This window comes from Lolium perenne, chromosome 5, assembly GCF_019359855.2.
Source record: "Lolium perenne isolate Kyuss_39 chromosome 5, Kyuss_2.0, whole genome shotgun sequence".
Taxonomy (NCBI): Eukaryota; Viridiplantae; Streptophyta; class Magnoliopsida; order Poales; family Poaceae; genus Lolium; species Lolium perenne.
In genome coordinates, this window is record NC_067248.2 from 197,032,752 (window position 1) to 197,051,583 (window position 18,832).

The following is an 18,832-nucleotide window of genomic DNA, read 5'->3' on the forward strand; positions in this document are numbered from 1 at the left end:
CGTACCAGGCGGGAACTCGAGAAACAGAAAATCGAGCTGGATAGGAGGCAGGAAGCAGCTTCTGCGTCAAGCAGGCGAAGAGCAAACTTGAGTCAACAATCTGGCACTTCAGGAGATAGCCACAGAGCAGCTCGAACTAGAGCGAGATCTCGGTTGCAAAATATACCCGAGGCAGAGAGGGAGAATCTGGTTCAAAACCTCGACATGTCCTTTATGTCGATAGACACGAGGGGGAACATTATCCCTAAGACACCAGAAGCTGGGTATATGGCGACGCAAGCCTTCATCCTCGCAGGCAAGCCACCTCCCGGAGATCCCAGAGAAGCATTGTACAATATGGCCATGGCAGGAGTTGGAGCCATGGGAACGGCGTTTATGAATTCGCCTCTCGAAGGATCAGCAAGGCAAAATAGTCCTCGACCTACTGCAGCAGCACCAGGTCCCGAGAGAGCAAGTGGGGCAAGAGACACAGCAACTCAAGCACGAGTAGACAGAGCGCGACAAAATAGAAGGGAACAGCGGCATTCCCCAGAAATAGATGAAGAGGACATGTGTGGGTTACCGTGCTTTACAAGGAGGGTCCGGAAAACTCGAGTTCCTTCAGGGTTTAAATTACCCGACAATTTCAAAAAATTCGATGGCTTGCAAGATCCAGAGGATTGGCTAGTTGATTACCTCGAGACGGTGAAGCTGATAGGTGGAACCAGAGCAACAGCCATGCAGAGCATTCAAGTACACCTGAGTGGAGCCGCACGATCTTGGATAAAGAAGCTCACTTCGGGTTCCATCGACAGCTGGGACAGCTTTGAGGATATATTCGTCAAGAATTTCTGATCCACCTGTAAAAACCCGCATCGCTAGAAGAGTTGAGGGAGTGTAGACAAAAGCATGATGAATCAATGAGAAAGTACATCCAGAGGTGGAACATCATTAAAAACTCGGCAGAGAACATATCTGACGAGAGAGCAATAGATGCGTTCGTGGCAGGAATTCGACGAGGAGATTTTGTCGAAGACTTGGGGAGAACCAACCCAAGGACAGTATCAGCATTAATTGAGATAGCAGACAGATGGGCAGATGAAGAAGATGCCGTTCACAATAAGCGACATAGGTCACCAGAGGAGGACCACAGTCGAAATTTTCAAAATAGACGACGATTTCCTCGGCAGTTCTCGAGTTATGATGCTCGTGGCCAAATATCGGCTGGTTTTCGAGGAAGCACTGGAGGAAACAATAGAGATAAATATCAAAGGAGTAACGAGCAGCGAGGCGACAATAGAGATGACTCCCGGAATAACAGGCAAAATAGTGGACCAAGGTTCTAGAGACCATATGTATCTCCCGAGGATATGATGAACGGGCTGTGTCAGATGCATTTTTATCTCGACAATAATGGGAAGAGGCAGTCATGACATCTTCAGAAGGACTGTCGAAATTTTCAAGCAATGTTGAGGTTTGCAGGGCAATCCAATGCTCAAGCAACAAATAGAAACCCCTAGGGGCCTAGGAGTGAGATCCACCTGCCACCTCCTCCCGCAATTACGGACGAAAATCGGCACCAGCTCAGAATAGCGGCAACACCACACCCACCTCCATATATCGACCCCAACTCCAACGGCGCGGTATCGATGATTCAAAAAGCTAGGCCGTCTAACAGGGCTCCGAAAGTAATCTCGCGACAAGTGTTCATGGAAGAGAAGATGCCTCCACCAACGATTGAGTACCTAAATTGGTCGGGACAGGACATTGGCTTCACAATAGTGGATCACCCGCAGCAAGTTCCTCGACCAGGGCAGTCAGCACTTATCTTACCAGCGATGATCGCAGGATTCGACGTATCTCGAGTATTCATAGATGGAGGCAGCAGTCTAAACCTTATGTATGCAGATACACTAAGGAAGATGAACATATCCCTGGCAAACCTAAAACCTACAGACACACGTTTCCATGGCATCACGCCAGAGAAGCCAAGTTATCCGCTGGGGAAGATCAATCTCGACGTTCAGTTTGGAACCTGAGAAAATTACAGAATAGAAAGGCTGGAGTTCGAAGTTGTGGATTTCCCGTCGTAATATCACGCCTTGTTGGGACGACCAGCATATGCCAGGTTTATGGCGGTACCACACTACACGTACCTGTTGTGGAGGTTACCTGGACCTAAGGGACCGATTACAGTCAAATGCAGTTTTGCGTTAGCTGATAAATGCGACAAGGATTTTCATCGACTGTCAGAAACCTTCGGGATGCAGGCAGAATATATGGCGTCAAGGCTAACAACTGATTATGATGTGTTGCCAGATGTAGAAAGGCCACTCAGGGAGCCAACCTTTAACACTACCAAGGATTCTAAGGAGATGCAGATTCACCTGACAGATCCAAAGAAAACGACGTCCATTGCAATAGACATGGACCTCGCATAGGAAAGCGCGCTCGTCGAGTTCCTCCGTGAGCACTGGAAAATCTTCGCATGGTGTCCAGCTGACATGCCAGGAGTACCCAGGGAACTTGCCGAGCACCACCTAAACTTGGATCCAAGAGCGAGACCAATTAAACAACCTTTGCTGCATTTTTCGGAACCAAACCGCAAAGCCATGCTGTCAGAGATTGATCGACTCAGAGAAGCTGGTTTCATCAGAGAGCTACATACGGAGGCCACGTGGGTAGCTAACCCAGTGCTGGTCCCGAAGAAAAACACGAAAGTCCTTCGCATGTGTGTCGACTTTACGTGTCTCAATAAACACTATCCAAAGGATCACTTTCCCCTCCCAAGGATCGATCAAATCATCGACTCCACGGCAGGATGTGAACGTCTTTCCTTCCTGGACGCATATTCTGGTTATAACCAGATCAGACTAAAAGAAGAGGATGAGGTCAAGACAGCGTTCATAACACCTTATGGCTTGTTTTGCTACAAAACAATGCCTTTTGGTCTGAAAGCGGGAGCAACATATCAACGGATGTTGCAGAAGTGTCTTGCAACACAGATTGGAAAAAACGTACAAGTGTACATCGACGATGTCGTCATAACAACAAAAAAGGGATCAACATTGATCGAGGACCTAAAGGAAACTTTCGACAACCTAGACAAGTTCTGCCTCAAGCTGAACCCGACAAAGTGCTCCTTTGGCGTTCCTGTGGGAGAACTTCTCGGGTTCCTAGTTTCAGCAAGAGGGATCGAAGCCAATCCAGAGAAAATTCAAGCTATCGTAACAATGAGGAAGCCAACAAAGTTAAAAGAAATACAACAATTAACTGGGCGAGTCGCAACTTTAAGCAGATTCGTCGCCAGGTTGGGAGAAAAGGCGTTGCCGTTCTACGCTCTGATCAAGCAAGGAGATAAGTTTCAATGGAACGAAGAGGCAGACAGAGCTTTCAAGGATCTCAAATGCACAATTTCGACACCACCAATCCTGGTGGCGCCTAAGGAGAAGGAACCCCTCTTGTTATACATCACAGCCACACCTCAGGTGGTCAGCACAGCACTCGTAGTCGAAAGAGAGGAAGAAGGAAAACTCCATGGAGTACAGAGGCCAGTATATTTCATCAGTGAAGTATTATCGCCTTCAAAACAGCGGTATCCGCAGTACCAGAAGCTAGCATATGGAGTGTTTACAACCGCAAGAAAACTGCGGCACTATTTTTCGGCGCATCCGATAATAGTGGTCAATGAGGCGCCTTTATCCAATATATTAAACAATCCAGAAGCTACGGGTCGTGTCTCCCTGTGGGGAATAGAGCTTTCCCCTCGGGACATCACGTACGAAAAAATAAAAGCAATAAAGTCGCAAATTTTACCAAACTTCATCGCAGAGTGGATGGAGCTACAAAATACGGGACCCCCGGATTTATCGAGAACTTGGACTATGAACTTCGACGGGTCCAAGAGATTAGAGGGAGCTGGAGCAGCCATGATACTAATATCACCTGAAGGCGACAAATTAAAGTATGTCTTACGGATGATGTTTCCAAATGCGTCTAACAATGAGGCAGAATACGAAGCTCTTATACACGGGATGAAGATGGCGAAGGCTTGTGGTGCAACTCGATTAAAAATCTTCGGCGATTCGCAATTGGTGGCTCAGCAAGTCATGAATCAATGCGATGTAGTCAATGATAGTATGATGGCATACAAAGAAGTGTATAATGAGCTAGAAAAGCTGTTTTATGGGTGCGAAGTAAATCACATCAGCAGGCTAAGCAATGATGAAGCCGATGTTCTTGCAAACATTGGGTCGCAGTGTCTCGCGATTCCACCAGGCGTGTTCTGGGAGGAGGTAGCAGAGAGATCTACAAAGCCGAAGAAACCGCAGAAGAAGGAGAAGGATAAGAAACCCTCGGGGGCTAAAATAGCAGCACTAGAAGAAGAAGAGGAACCAGACATAGTAATGATGGTACAAATTCCATGGATGCAAGCATACATATCATACATCCTAAGAAAGGAAATACCCGACGATCCAGTTGAAGCAAGGCGAGTTATTAGACGTTCTAAAGCCTTTACTGTGGTCAAAGGGGAGCTATACAAACGAAGTATTTCGGGAATGTTACAAAGGTGCATCACACCCAAAGAAGGAAGGCTAATTCTGAAAGATGTACACGAAGGAATATGTGGTGATCATGCAAGCAACCGAGCTATAGCATCCAAGGTTTTCAGAGCAGGATTTTATTGGTTGACAGCAATCGAGGATGCGAAAGAAATAGTTCGTACTTGCGACGCGTGCCAGAGATTTGCCGCAAAACCTCACTCTCCGGCAGCAGAATTGATGCCAATACCGCTGTCTTGGCCCTTTTCTCAGTGGCGTCTCGATATGGTGGGAAAATTACACAAAGCCTCGCCAGGAGGATACGAGTACATGCTCGTCGCTGTCGACAAATTCACCAAGTGGATAGAAGCAAAGCCGATAAATTCACCAGACGGAGCGTCTGCAATCAAGTTCATGAAAAGTATCGTCTTTTGGTTTGGAGTACCTCACATCATCGTCACGGATAACGGCAGTAATTTCACATCCAAGGAATTCAAGGCATATTGTGCAGAGGTAGGCATCAAACTACCCTTTGCATCAGTTGCGCACCCGCAGACAAATGGTCAAGGTGAGAAAGCCAATGGTATCATCTGCAATGGTATCAAGAAGCGCCTGTTAGCACCATTGGAAAAAGCGCGACATACTTGGCCAGAGGAGTTGCCCAGTGTATTATGGAGTATTCGAACAACACCAAATACAGCGACACAGGAAACTCCGTTTTTTCTGGTCCATGGAGCTGAGGCAGTACTGCCGATAGAAATAGAGCATGATTCTCCGAGAGTAACTGAATATGACGAAGAAACTTCAAGAAAAGCATTGGAGGATGATGTCGACGCACTAGATGAAGCTCGAGACTAAGTGTTATCACGGGTCACTAAGTACCAGCAAGACCTGAAGAACTACCACTGTCGACGTTTGCGACCAAGATCCTTTCACGTAGGCGACTTAGTTCTTCGGCTCAGACAAAAAAGCCATGAAAAGCTCGAGCCGCCGTGGCTTGGCCCCTACATCATCACAGAAGTAATCGAAGGAGGAGCATACAGGATAAAGGACAAGAAGACAGGGGTTGTCGAGCCAAATCCCTGGAACGTGGCGCAGCTCAGGCGTTTTTACACTTGAAGTCGAAATATAGTCCTCTTTGTAAAAATACAATGTACTGAAACGCCCGCGAGTTTTCAGACGCACTCTTTTCCTTTCAGGGCACCGAGTGGGGCTGAAAGTTTTTAATGAGGCGGACTCGCGGTGCTGCAATATAGTAAAAGATATTGGTGATATACATCCTTTTTCGTCGATAGGCTCGGGGCCTCTTAACCCGCGGTAACAAAATATATATGAACTCCCGCAAAATAGTAAATTCATCATGGCGTAAAAATAACTCGAGCACCGGCCAAAGGCTCGGGGGCTTTGCAATATAGATTATATTTTACAATACAGACAACCTCATCATCAAGAAAAATTTGACAAGAAGAAATAAATTTTCAATTGCTACCTAGTATATCGTCTATGTTTACACCTTCGTTGTATGCAGCACCAGTTCTATGTTCAGCATAGCTACCTTTCATAAAGAATTCTGCGTCCATCCGAAGAAGTTCGTCCATCATCTCTTCTGCTACAGGGGTTACAGTGTCGTTGATTTTGTCAATGTTCCTCTTCCGCTTCGCCTGTTTGGCCAGACACTTGATGACAAATCGAGTCAAGTCTAACTTCGGGTAGCAGATCTGAATCATAATCATGGCGAATGTTGCCCCAGCAGATAGTTGAGCCCGCACAAATTCATGAATACGAGGGGCATCTCGGAATTTCTCCATCAGAGCAGGAAGAGTTTCTGGTATTTTATTGCGTGGAAACATGGTACTATAAACTAGAGACAATGTTCTTGTGCAGAAGTCGAGAAAATCGTGGACCTGACTCGCGCGATCTTGAAATCTGACGATTTGGCGAGTACGCTCAGGAGTAACCCAGAAATTGGAACCATGCTGAAGGGCAAGCTTGAGAAGCACATTGGTTCGGGCTTCAACACGTTGATCTTCGGCAGCAGTATCCAAAAAAGAACCTGTTTCAGCGGAGGCATCAACGAGGAATAAAAGATAGTAAGCATAACATAAAATATGACCAAGTTTACGAAGCGTACCTGTCATATCTAAGCTGGAGTCGTTCATCAGTTCAAGCATATAATTTTCTTGGGAAGCAGCTTCAGCAGCCTCGGCAACCGCAGTCTCCTTCAATGCTATGGCTTCTCGAGCTTGTTGAACAGCAAGTTTTTCCTTGTCCAATGATCTTCGAGATTGTTCCATCAGCACGAGAGCTTGCTTTTTCATCAACTGCAATTGTTGACGAAGCTCGTCCAAGTCTTCATTTTTTGCGGCATTCGAAGAATCTCCAATACACTCGACAGCGGAGGACCTTTTCGAGCAAGACGCAGCGGGCAAAGCAGCCGAAGAGTGAGACACCACGGTATAGTTGTCAAAAATCAACTGGGGAGAAATATTTCGATATCAATAACTCGGCAACGTAGCTTTTCATTAATAAGGTCAGATATTTACATGGCTATTACAAAGGAGGGTGATACGTCTCCGACGTATCGATAATTTCTTGTGTTCCATGCCACATTATTGATGTTATCTACATGTTTTATGCACACTTTATGTCATATTCGTGCATTTTCTGGAACTAACCTATTAACAAGATGCCGAAGTGCCGATTCTTTGTTCTGCTGTTTTTGGTTTCAGAAATCCTAGTAAAGAAATATTCTCGGAATTGGACGAAATCAACGCCCAGGGTCCTATTTTGCCACGAAGCTTCCAGAAGACCGAAGAGGAGACGAAGTGGGGCCACGAGGTGGCGACACCATAGGGCGGCGCGGCCCAAGCCCTGGCCGCGCCGACCTAGGGTGTGGGCCCCTCGTGTGGCCCCCTGACCTGCCCTTCCGCCTACTTAAAGCCTCCGTCGCGAAACCCCCAGTACCGAGAGCCACGATACGGAAAACCTTCCAGAGACGCCGCCGCCGCCAATCCCATCTCGGGGGATTCAGGAGATCGCCTCCGGCACCCTGCCGGAGAGGGGAATCATCTCCCGGAGGACTCTACGCCGCCATGGTCGCCTCCGGAGTGATGTGTGAGTAGTCTACCCCTGGACTATGGGTCCATAGCAGTAGCTAGATGGTTGTCTTCTCCCCATTGTGCTTAATTGTCGGATCTTGTGAGCTGCCTAACATGATCAAGATCATCTATCTGTAATTCTATATGTTGCGTTTGTTGGGATCCGATGAATAGAGAATACTTGTTATGTTGATTATCAAAGTTATGTCTATGTGTTGTTTATGATCTTGCATGCTCTCCGTTACTAGTAGATGCTCTGGCCAAGTAGATGCTTGTAACTCCAAGAGGGAGTATTTATGCTCGATAGTGGGTTCATGTCTCTGTGAATGCAGGGAAGTGACAGAAATCTCTAAGATTATGGATGTGCTGTTGCCACTAGGGATAAAACATTGGTGCTATGTTCAAGGATGTAGTTACTGATTACATTACGCGCAATACTTAATGCAATTGTCTGTTGTTAGCAACTTAATACTGGAGGGGGTTCGGATGATAACTTTGAAGGTGGACTTTTTAGGCATAGATGCATGCTGGATAGCGGTCTATGTACTTTGTCGTAATGCCCAATTAAATCTCACTATACTCATCATAATATGTATGTGCATGGTCATGCCCTCTTTATTTGTCAATTGCCCAACTGTAATTTGTTCACCCAACATGCTGTTTATCTTATGGGAGAGACACCTCTAGTGAACTGTGGACCCGGTCCAATTCTCTATACTGAAATACAATCTACTGCAATACTGTTCTACTGTTTTCTGCAAACAATCATCATCCATACTATACATCTAATCCTTTGTTACAGCAAGCCGGTGAGATTGACAACCTCGCTGTTTCGTTGGGGCAAAGTACTTTGGTTGTGTTGTGCAGGTTCCACGTTGGCGCCGGAATCTCTGGTGTTGCGCCGCACTACATCCCGTCGCCATCAACCTTCAACGTGCTTCTTGGCTCCTACTAGTTCGATAAACCTTGGTTTCATACTGAGGGAAAACTTGCCGCTGTACGCATCACACCTTCCTCTTGGGGTTCCCAACGGACGCGTGTTGTACGCGTATCAAGCTCTTTTTCTGGCGCCGTTGCCGGGGAGATCAAGACACGCTGCAAGGGGAGTCTCCACTTCCCAATCTCTTTACTTTGTTTTTGTCTTGCTTAGTTTTATTTACTACTTTGTTTGCTGCACTAAATCAAAATACAAAAAAAATTAGTTGCTAGTTTTACTTTATTTGCTATCTTGTTTACTATATCAAAAACACAAAAAAATTAGTTACTTGCATTTACTTTATCTAGTTTGCTTTATTTACTACTGCTAAAATGGCCATCCCTGAAAATACTAAGTTGTGTGACTTCACAACCACAAATAATAATGATTTCTTATGCACACCTATTGCTCCACCTGCTACTACAGCAGAATTCTTTGAAATTGAACCTGCTTTACTAAATCTTGTTATGCGAGAGCAATTTTCTCAGTGTTAGTTACGATGATGCTGCTGCCCATCTTAATAATTTTGTTGAACTATGTGAAATGCAAAAATATAAAGATGTAGATGGTGACATTATAAAATTAAAATTGTTCCCTTTCTCATTAAGAGGAAGAGCTAAAGATTGGTTGCTATCTCTGCCTAAGAATAGTATTGATTCATGGACTAAATGCAAGGATGCTTTTATTGGTAGATATTATCCCCCTGCTAAAATTATATCTTTCAGGAGTAGCATAATGAATTTTAAACAATTAGATACTGAGCATGTTGCACAAGCATGGGAAAGAATGAAATCTCTGGTTAAAAATTGCCCAACCCATGGACTGACTACTTGGATGATCATCCAAACCTTCTATGCAGGACTAAATTTTTCTTCGCGGAATTTATTGGATTCAGCTGCTGGAGGTACCTTTATGTCCATCACTCTTGGTGAAGCAACAAAGCTTCTTGATAATATGATGATCAATTACTCTGAATGGCACACGGAAAGAGCTCCACAAGGTAAGAAGGTAAATTCTGTCGAAGAAACCTCTTCCTTGAGTGATAAGATTGATGCTATTATGTCTATGCTTGTGAATGATAGGACTAATGTTGATCCTAATAATGTTCCGTTAGCTTCATTGGTTGCCCAAGAAGAACATGTTGATGTAAACTTCATTAAAAATAATAATTTCAACAACAATGCTTACCGGAACAATTCTAGTAACAACTATAGGCCATATCCTTATAATAATGGCAACGGCTATGGTAATTCTTATGGGAATTCTTACAACAATAATACGAACACACCCCCTGGACTTGAAGCCATGCTTAAAGAATTTATTAGTACACAAACTGCTTTTAACAAATCTGTTGAAGAAAAGCTTGGGAAAATTGATATACTTGCTTCTAAAGTCGATAGTCTTGCTGCTGATGTTGATCTTTTGAAATCGAAAGTTATGCCTAATAGGGATATTGAAAATAAAATTGTTACTACAGCAAATGCCATCCAAGTTAGAATTAATGAGAATATAAGACTAATGGCTGAACTGCGTGCTAGGTGGGATAGAGAAGAAAATGAAAAACTAGCTAAAGAGAAGAATGTAGCTAAAGTTTGGACTATTACCACGACTAGTAATGCTAATGCTACACATGTTGCTGCACCTCCTACTATTAATAATAAAATAATTGGTGTTAGCAATGTTTCCACTTCTAATGCAAAGCGCGAGAAACTGCCTGAAATTGCTAAAACCATTAAATCGCACGTGATAAAACTGCTGAAATTTTTTCCAACATTGGGGATGATGATCCCATTTCTTTAGATTATAATGGTTTGAATTTTGATGATTACCACATCTCTGAAGTTATAAAGTTCTTGCAAAAACTTGCTAAAAGTCCTAATGCTAGTGCTATAAATTTGGCTTTCACGCAACATATTACAAATGCTCTCATAAAAGCTAGAGAAGAGAAACTAGAGCGCGAAGCCTCTATTCGTAGAAAGCTAGAGGATGGTTGGGAGCCCATCATTAAGATGAAGGTTAAAGATTTTGATTGTAATGCTTTATGTGATCTTGGTGCAAGTATTTCCGTTATGCCTAAGAAATTTTATAATATGCTTGACTTGCCACCGCTGAAAAATTGTTATTTGGATGTTAATCTTGCTGATCATTCTACAAAGAAACCTTTGGGGAAAGTTGATAATGTTCACATTACCGTTAACAATAACCTTGTCCCCGTTGATTTTGTTGTCTTGGATATTGAATGCAATGCATCTTGTCCCATTATATTGGGAAGACCTTTTCTTCGAACTGTTGGTGCTATCATTGATATGAAGGAAGGTAATATAAAATATCAATTTCCTCTCAAGAAAGGTATGGAACACTTCCCTAGAAAGAGAATGAAGTTACCTTTTGATTCTATTATTAGAACAAATTATGATGTTGACACTTCGTCTCTTGATAATACTTGATACACACTTTCTGCGCCTAGCTGAAAGGCGTTAAAGAAAAGCGCTTATGGGAGACAACCCATGGTTTTTACTACAGTACTTTGTTTTTATTTTTGTGTCTTGGAAGTTGTTTACTACTGTAGAAACCTCTCCTTATCTTAGTTTAGTGTTTTGTTGTGCCAAGTAAAGTCGTTGATAGTAAAGTTCATACTAGATTTGGATTACTGCGCAGAAACAGATTTCTTTGCTGTCACGAATCTGGGCTGTTTTCTCTGTAGGTAACTCAGAAAATTATGCCAATTTACGTGAGTGATCCACAGATATGTACGCAACTTTCATTCAATTTGAGCATTTTCATTTGAGCAAGTCTGGTGCCTCGATAAAATTCGTCAATACGAACTGTTCTGTTTTGACAGATTCTGCCTTTTATTTCGCATTGCCTCTTTTGCTATGTTGGATGAATTTCTTTGATCCATTAATGTCCAGTAGCTTTATGCAATGTCCAGAAGTGTTAAGAATGATTGTGTCACCTCTGAACATGTTAATTTTTATTGTCCACTAATCCTCTAATGAGTTGTTCTAAGTTTGGTGTGGAGGAAGTTTTCAAGGATCAAGAGAGGAGTATGATGCAACATGATCAAGGAGAGTGAAAGCTCTAAGCTTGGGGATGCCCCGGTGGTTCACCCCTGCATATTCTAAGAAGACTCAAGCGTCTAAGCTTGGGGATGCCCAAGGCATCCCCTTCTTCATCGACAACATTATCAGGTTCCTCCCCTGAAACTATATTTTTATTCCATCACATCTTATGTGCTTTTCTTGGAGCGTCGGTTTGTTTTTGTTTTTGTTTTGTTTGAATAAATGGATCCTAGCATTCACTGTATGGGAGAGAGACACGCTCCGCTGTAGCATATGGACAAGTATGTCCTTAGGCTCTACTCATAGTATTCATGGCGAAGTTTCTTCTTCGTTAAATTGTTATATGGTTGGAATTGGAAAATGATACATGTAGTAAATTGCTAAAATGTCTTGGGTAATGTGATACTTGGCAATTGTTGTGCTCATGTTTAAGCTCTTGCATCATATACTTTGCACCCATTAATGAAGAAATACATAGAGCATGCTAAAATTTGGTTTGCATATTTGGTCTCTCTAAGGTCTAGATAATTTCTAGTATTGAGTTTGAACAACAAGGAAGACGGTGTAGAGTCTTATAATGTTTTCAATATGTTCTTTATGTGAGTTTTGCTGCACCGGTTCATCCTTGTGTTTGTTTCAAATAGCCTTGCTAGCCTAAACCTTGTATCGAGAGGGAATACTTCTCATGCATCCAAAATCCTTGAGCCAACCACTATGCCATTTGTGTCCACCATACCTACCTACTACATGGTATTTCTCCGCCATTCCAAAGTAAATTGCTTGAGTGCTACCTTTAAAATCCATCATTCACCTTTGCAATATATAGCTCATGGGACAAATAGCTTAAAAACTATTGTGGTATTGAATATGTACTTATGCACTTTATCTCTTATTAAGTTGCTTGTTGTGCGATAACCATGTTCACTGGGGACGCCATCAACTATTCTTTGTTGAATTTCATGTGAGTTGCTATGCATGTTCGTCTTGTCTGAAGTAAGGGAGATCTACCACCTTATGGTTAAGCATGCATATTGTTAGAGAAGAACATTGGGCCGCTAACTAAAGCCATGATCCATGGTGGAAGTTTCAGTTTTGGACAATATCCTCAATCTCATATGAGAAAATTATTAATTGTTGTTACATGCTTATGCATAAAAGAGGAGTCCATTATCTGTTGTCTATGTTGTCCCGGTATGGATGTCTAAGTTGAGAATAATCAATAGCGAGAAATCCAATGCGAGCTTTCTCCTTAGACCTTTGTACAGGCGGCATAGAGGTACCCCTTTGTGACACTTGGTTAAAACATGTGCATTGCGATGATCTGGTAGTCCAAGCTAATTAGGACAAGGTGCGGGCACTATTAGTATACTATGCATGAGGCTTGCAACTTGTAAGATATAATTTACATGATACATATGCTTTATTACTACCGTTGACAAAATTGTTTCATGTTTTCAAAATCAAAGCTCTAGCACAAATATAGCAATCGATGCTTTTCCTCTATGGAGGACCATTCTTTTACTTTCATTGTTGAGTCAGTTCACCTATTTCTCTCCACCTCAAGAAGCAAACACTTGTGTGAACTGTGCATTGATTCCTACATACTTGCATATTGCACTTATTATATTACTCTATGTTGACAATATCCATGAGATATACATGTTACAAGTTGAAAGCAACCGCTGAAACTTAATCTTCCTTTGTGTTGCTTCAATACCTTTACTATGAATTATTGCTTTATGAGTTAACTCTTATGCAAGACTTATTGATGCTTGTCTTGATGTACTATTCATGAAAAGTCTTTGCTTTATGATTCACTTGTTTACTCATGTCATATACATTGTTTTGATCGCTGCATTCACTACATATGCTTTACAAATAGTATGATCAAGGTTATGATGGCATGTCACTCAGAAATTATCTTTGTTATCGTTTTACCTCGCCGGGACGAGCAGAACTAAGCTTGGGGATGCTGATACGTCTCCGACGTATCGATAATTTCTTGTGTTCCATGCCACATTATTGATGTTATCTACATGTTTTATGCACACTTTATGTCATATTCGTGCATTTCCTGGAACTAACCTATTAACAAGATGCCGAAGTGCCGATTCTTTGTTTCTGCTGTTTTTGGTTTCAGAAATCCTAGTAAAGAAATATTCTCGGAATTGGACGAAATCAACGCCCAGGGTCCTATTTTGCCACGAAGCTTCCAGAAGACCGAAGAGGAGACGAAGTGGGGCCACGAGGTGGCGACACCATAGGGCGGCGCGGCCCAAGCCCTGGCCGCGCCGACCTAGGGTGTGGGCCCCTCGTGTGGCCCCCTGACCTGCCCTTCCGCCTACTTAAAGCCTCCGTCGCGAAACCCCCAGTACCGAGAGCCACGATACGGAAAACCTTCCAGAGACGCCGCCGCCGCCAATCCCATCTCGGGGGATTCAGGAGATCGCCTCCGGCACCCTGCCGGAGAGGGGAATCATCTCCGGAGGACTCTACGCCAGCTTGGTCGCCTCCGGAGTGATGTGTGAGTAGTCTACCCCTGGACTATGGGTCCATAGCAGTAGCTAGATGGTTGTCTTCTCCCCATTGTGCTTAATTGTCGGATCTTGTGAGCTGCCTAACATGATCAAGATCATCTATCTGTAATTCTATATGTTGCGTTTGTTGGGATCCGATGAATAGAGAATACTTGTTATGTTGATTATCAAAGTTATGTCTATGTGTTGTTTATGATCTTGCATGCTCTCCGTTACTAGTAGATGCTCTGGCCAAGTAGATGCTTGTAACTCCAAGAGGGAGTATTTATGCTCGATAGTGGGTTCATGTCTCCGTGAATCTGGGGAAGTGACAGAAATCTCTAAGATTATGGATGTGCTGTTGCCACTAGGGATAAAACATTGGTGCTATGTTCAAGGATGTAGTTACTGATTACATTACGCGCAATACTTAATGCAATTGTCTGTTGTTAGCAACTTAATACTGGAGGGGGTTCGGATGATAACCTGAAGGTGGACTTTTTAGGCATAGATGCATGCTGGATAGCGGTCTATGTACTTTGTCGTAATGCCCAATTAAATCTCACTATACTCATCATAATATGTATGTGCATGGTCATGCCCTCTTTATTTGTCAATTGCCCAACTGTAATTTGTTCACCCAACATGCTGTTTATCTTATGGGAGAGACACCTCTAGTGAACTGTGGACCCCGGTCCAATTCTCTATACTGAAATACAATCTCTTGCAATCTTTGTTCTACTGTTTTCTGCAAACAATCATCATCCACACTATACATCTAATCCTTTGTTACAGCAAGCCGGTGAGATTGACAACCTCGCTGTTTCGTTGGGGCAAAGTACTTTGGTTGTGTTGTGCAGGTTCCACGTTGGCGCCGGAATCTCTGGTGTTGCGCCGCACTACATCCCGCCACCATCAACCTTCAACGTGCTTCTTAGCTCCTACTGGTTCGATAAACCTTGGTTTCATACTGAGGGAAAACTTGCCGCTGTACGCATCACACCTTCCTCTTGGGGTTCCCAACGGACGCGTGTTGTACGCGTATCAGAGGGTTCCTAGTGAACTAATGGGGCAGTTGTCGCCAAAACTATTATGGCGACAGCATCAAAAGAGAAACAAAACAAAAGAAGAGGCAAGGTGGTCTACTTGACCTCCGGCTTCGATGAACTAGGAGCTGGAGTTGGTTTGCATCCGAGGAAGGCAAGGATTTTCTTTGAGTTTGGCTTGGCAGCCTTAATCAAAGACTGCCACTTCTTCGTCTCCATCTCCTTCACATCACCAACTTTTGCCCAGTCAATATCTTGTTGGCTGTTAGCAACCAAGGCGATGGTGCCTTCAACACCAATCTTCAGGCCTTCTTGTCGAAGACTGAGCCCAAGATCTTCTTTAGAATTGAAGCACTTGGCGAGAGCAGTAAAAGTCTCGGGTTCTTCTTTCTTCACGAAGAAGTAGGGAAAGAGCCGCGACATACCTGCTCTAGCATCAGCAAGGCCTTGGCGTGCCTCATCTCCATGAATCTCAAGGAGGGAGAGCGCGTCGAGAAGGCGATCACCTTCAGGATTTTCTAGATCATAATCTTGCTGCGTTTTCCCTAAATAAGCAAAAGGAATCTTGTCAAAAAAAAGCACGCCAGGAAGAATGTGATGACCCGAAGAAATAGCAATGATCTGAGTACTTACTAACAAAACATCGACTCTGCGACTCCAAGCGAGTGGAGATTTCATCTTCACGAGCAGACTGCTGAGCTATATTTTCACTTAAAGAAGTTTCCGCTTCGTGAAGTCTTTTTCGAAGATCTTCGACAACGGCGGCATTTGATTCAGCTTTCTTGCGAGCTTTTTCGCATTGCTCCAATTTAAGAGCAAGAGCATCAGCACGTTTGTTAGCTTCCGCAAGATTGGCTGACAAAACAATTGACAGTAACAAATGTCATGACAAAAAAATGATGGAGAGTTTATTCAGCAGAAGAGGCAGCAAAAATAGTACCTTCAAGCTTTTTAGCATGGTCACGGTACCCGACGAATTGGGTACCGAGACAGATAAACTCCTTCATCAAAGGCTGAAAAGAAAATCAGAGTAAAAGAAATCAATGTAGGACGCGAAAGTTCGACAGCAACAAGCAAAGGAGAAGCAAAAAACAAAGGAGAGTCGAAAGCATTGAAATATTCGGAACATAAAAGAAGAGGGGAAAACTTACATCATCCATCGAAGGAGTCGTGGAACCACCAATTAACAGGGTAGGCTCCTTGGCTGGCTCGACCCTAGCTCTCTTTGGTGAAGAGGCACGGGGGCTTGCAACTGGAGTTGGGTGCTCGATGTCTTGCTGAGGAGACGAGGTTTCATCCCCATCAGGTTGAGCTTCAGAGACAACTAAATTACGAGACGTACTCGTTCGAGCAGTCGCATCAATAGGTGGATTTTCATCCTCATCACCACTACAATAAATAGGCGACAATATAAGAAACAACATAGACAAAATATCGGGAGCAAACAACAAAGAGCAACAAGAACTTACGAGCTGACAAGGGCATCTTCGTAAGGGTTGAAAGTTGTCCTTTCTTCATCAGGAACAACTTCTTCGGCAGGAGGTGCGCCGGATTTGGAGGTGCCGGAATCGGCAACTTCGTCCCTTTTCCTCTTGTTCCTTGGAGAAACAGCTGAGGGGAGGGAGTGTGTCGATGCGGTAGCCTCGGATTCAACTTCTTTTTCAGAGGAAGCCGCAGATTTCTGAGAACCCGCGATTTCACTCTCAAGGCGAGAAGTACCCTGGTTGTCGTCGGTGACAACAACCCGTTCTTCAACTTCCCCACCTTCAGGAAGAGGAGGAAGAGAAGCTAGAACTGGATGATTCTACAAGGACAAGGTATGTCGACAAGAAGTTACGCAAGGGATGCTAGCAAAATAATAGTCGACAAATATTAAAAAAGCCGAGAGGACAAAAAGCCGAGAGGACAAAAAAGTCGAGAGGACAAACTAATAGTCGAAGAAAATACCTCGGGGAGGGCGTTGGTGCCACTATATGGCTCCACGTGGCAAGATGATGGAATAGCATCTTTCTTGCTGAGCGACGAAATTCTCCGGATAAGCTTCTCCAAGTCCTTTACAGAAAGGTCCTTGGAGAGCGTGGCGGCATCTTCTTCGCCAGCATACATCCAAAGGGGATTTTTGCGAGCTTGTAAAGGCTGCACTCTAATCCTAAGGAAGTACGCTATGATCTGGATACCCGACAATTCCTTGCCACGGGTGTTTTGAAGCTCATGGATACGGGACATCAGTGCCTCTGTCGCCGTTTTTACTTCTTCAGTGGCTTCGGCGTCCCAAGATCGGCGGCGAAGAATCTTGGCACTTCCATCGAAAGGAGCTATGTTGTACTCCGCCGAGTCGGAGCTTTCTTCGTGCACATAGAGCCATCTTTTGCGCCACCCTTGGACGGAGTCGGGGAATTTGACGTCAAAATACTCGACGTCAGGGCGAACGCAAATAACAACACCGCCTATGTTGTAGGCGATGTTGTGGGAGCCATTGCGGCGGAGGCAGAAGATGCGCTTCCACAGAGCCCAATTAGGATGGACTCCGAGGAAGCACTCACAGAGGGTAATGAAAATCGAGACATGGAGGATGGAATTGGGAGTCAGCTGATGCAGCTGCAACCCGTAAACGAAGAGAAGACCGCGGAGGAAATCGTGAATGGGGGTAGAGAGGCCGCGAATAAGGTGGTCAACAAAACTGACCCGATACTTGATAGGAGGCGATGGATAGCTTTCCTCGCTGGGGAAGCGCAGCGCGTCCTTCTTCTTCATCAACCCGAGCTTCTTCATCAGGTTGAGGTCTTGATTCGAAATCTTGGATCTCTCCCACTCCAGATCTTCCGCCGCCATCTTTGACTCAGGAGTGATGTGCCTGGTGAGCCGTGCGCGTGGTGGCATCAACAATGGCGTAGGCGCGAAGTGCAAGTGTGGCTGAGCTCAAGAAGTGTTGGGCGCAATGGGGGATTTTTGCAGAGGAGAGCAGAGGTGCGGCGCAAGCGAAAGGATGAACGGAGGAAGAAGACGACCTTATATAGTGAATTGGCGAAACGATGCACCGTTGGATGGAATAATTGTGAGATGGATGCTGTGCACGTGGATAAGGGGTAAAAGTGTATTTTCACCGTGAAGGAAAGGAACATGCGCTACAGTGCGTGCGCCAGGAAAAGCGGAGGACGTGTGTCCCCCACTTGCACGACGTGTCAAATTGATGAGGGTTTTGGGCCCGCAAGACAGAGAGAGCAGTACTCGCGTCTTCCCGATACAGTGATCGTGGCTATCGTCAGTAATGATGTCACCTTGCTAAGCGAAAATCTCGGCTGTGAAGATTAATGAAATTGGTGGCAGTAAAAGACTATTGATTATTTCGAGAGCCTTTGATCAAAAACAAGTTTTTGATCAAATGCTCGGGGGCTACTTTGGAAAAAAGAAAAACTCGAGTATGACAAAATAGAAATGGCGAGAGCCTATGATCAAAAGCAAGCATTTGTTCATAGCCTCGAGGGCTACTCCCATCGGGAGCGCTGGTCGCGCACCCGATAGATATGAAAAGCTCGAGAAAGAATGACAATATAGCGACATAAGGCGTTAAAGTATTGAGCCTACAACCAAGCACAAGTCCTTGGCTGTAGCCT